Raw genomic sequence first — 2,482 nt, forward strand, 5'->3', positions numbered from 1 at the left:
AGACCTGCAGGTTCAATCTCCAGAGAACGGGCCAGGCACCAACGGACCAGTGCTGCTGGCACAGTCCCGACAGCACTGATGGCCTCCTGGAACTCAGCCTTGGGCACCTCAGCCGCTTCCCCTCCCTAGATGCTCCACAAGGAAGAAAGGATATAAAAGCATCTGCCAGCAGTGCCAGGGGCGACCAGTAAAGAAACAAAAACCGATGACGAAGAGAATGCTGCAGTCAACATCCAGAATCCGGCTCAGGAGAACGGAGAGAAGAGAGAATTCCATAAGTTGGCCGATGCCAAGATATTTCTGAGTGACTGCCTGGCGTGTGACAGTTGTTTGACTGCAGAGAAAGGAGTCCAAGTTTCTCAACAGAACACCAAGGATTTCTTCCGTGTTCTGAACCTTAATATGAAATGTGATACCTACCAGGGGGCAGACACTCAATGCAGGACCTGCCCCCTGGTGGTCATTGCGCACCCACATCAGGAGCACGGGTCCTGACCGACCCTGTCAGGAGGCCCACCAGCCCCGTGGCAGCCACTCACTCCCCCAGTAGACCTGCAGGTTCAATCTCCAGAGAACGGGCGAGGCACCAATGGACCAGTGCTGCTGGCACAATCCCGACAGCACTGATGGCCTCCTGGAACTCGGCCTTGGGCACCTCGGCCGCTTCCCCTCCCTAGATGCTCCACAAGGAAGAAAGGATATAAAAGCATCTGCCAGCAGTACCAGGGCGACCAGTGAAGAAACAAAAACCGATGACCAAGAGAATGTTGCAGTCAACGTCCAGAGTCCGGCTCAGGAGAACGGAGAGAAGAGAGAATTCCATAAGTTGGCCGAAGCCAATATATTTCTGAGTGACTGCCTAGCGTGTGACAGTGGTGTGACTGCAGAGGAAGGAGTCCAAGTTTCTCAACAGAACACCAAGGACTTCTTCCGTGTTCTGAACCTTAATATGAAATGTGATACCTCACAGCACAAGGTGCTGGCAGTGTTCGTGTGTACTCAATCTCTGCCTTATTTTGCTGCTAAATTCAGCCTCAGTGTCACTGATGCATCCAGAAGGCTCTGCGGCTTCCTCAAAAGCCTTGGGGTGCACTGTCTTTGACATGAAGATAGCCGTGGACTTCAGCATCCTGGAGAGTCAGAAGGAATTTGTGCATCCGTACTGCCAGCATCGTGAGGAAGAGCCCCGGCTACCCATGCTGACCTCCACCTGCCCCAGCTGGGTCCGATATGCAGAGCGCATGGTGGGTCACCCCATCACCCCCCACCTCTGCACAGCCAAGTCTCCCCAGCAGATCATGGGCTCTCTGGTGAAGGATTACTTCACCAGACGGCAGAACCTTAACAAGATTTTCCACGTCATTGTGGCCCCGTGTTATGACAAGAAACTGGAGGCCCTTTGAGAAGATGTTCCCACAGCTTTGCAGAGTTCCCAGGGTGCTGACTGCATGTTAGCCTCAGGTGAACTTGTCCAGACAATGGAGCAAAGTGACCTCTCTGTGAACGCCGCCGCCCTGGACACTCTGTTTGGAGACATGAAGGAAGAGGAGGTGAGGCTCCACGAGGGTGCCAGTTCCGACAGGCACCTGGCGCACATCTTCAGGCACATGGCCAAGGGGCTGTTCAACAAGGACGTGGGGGGGGGAGTGTTCACCTACCGCACCCTGTGCCAGCATCGTGAGGAAGAGCCCCGGCTACCCATGCTGACCTCCACCTGCCCCAGCTGGGTCCGATATGCAGAGCGCATGGTGGGTCACCCCATCACCCCCCACCTCTGCACAGCCAAGTCTCCCCAGCAGATCATGGGCTCTCTGGTGAAGGATTACTTCACCAGACGGCAGAACCTTAACAAGATTTTCCACGTCATTGTGGCCCCGTGTTATGACAAGAAACTGGAGGCCCTTTGAGAAGATGTTCCCACAGCTTTGCAGAGTTCCCAGGGTGCTGACTGCATGTTAGCCTCAGGTGAACTTGTCCAGACAATGGAGCAAAGTGACCTCTCTGTGAACGCCGCCGCCCTGGACACTCTGTTTGGAGACATGAAGGAAGAGGAGGTGAGGCTCCACGAGGGTGCCAGTTCCGACAGGCACCTGGCGCACATCTTCAGGCACATGGCCAAGGGGCTGTTCAACAAGGACGTGGGGGGGGGAGTGTTCACCTACCGCACCCTGAGGAACAAGACTTCCAGGAGGTCACCCTTGAAAGGGACGGAGAGGTTCTGCTACGCTTTGCAGCTGCTTATGGCTTTCGGAACATCCAGAACGTGGTCCTGAAGCTGAAGAGGGACAAGTTCCACTGCCACTTTGTGGGGAGGTCCTGGCCTGTGCCGGGGATGCCTAAGCAGCAGGGGCCAGGCCCAGGTGGACGACGGGTGTGCAGACAGGGCACTGCTGCAGCAGATGGAAGGCATCTATGCTGCCATCCTGGTGTGGCCCCGGAGACCAGCGCCCATGTGCAGGAGCTGTACCAGGAGTGGCTGGGG

The 2,482-nt window shown here is 55.9% G+C and overlaps 1 pseudogene; it reads left to right on the plus strand.

The window, feature by feature from the left end:
* Positions 1 to 205: 205 nt before the first annotated feature.
* LOC102239509 overlaps positions 206 to 2,482 on the plus strand; it is a 122,340-nt pseudogene continuing 120,063 nt past the window's right edge.

The sequence above is a fragment of the Myotis brandtii genome, unplaced genomic scaffold, assembly GCF_000412655.1.
Source record: "Myotis brandtii unplaced genomic scaffold, ASM41265v1 scaffold28, whole genome shotgun sequence".
In the NCBI taxonomy this organism is placed as follows: domain Eukaryota; kingdom Metazoa; phylum Chordata; class Mammalia; order Chiroptera; family Vespertilionidae; genus Myotis; species Myotis brandtii.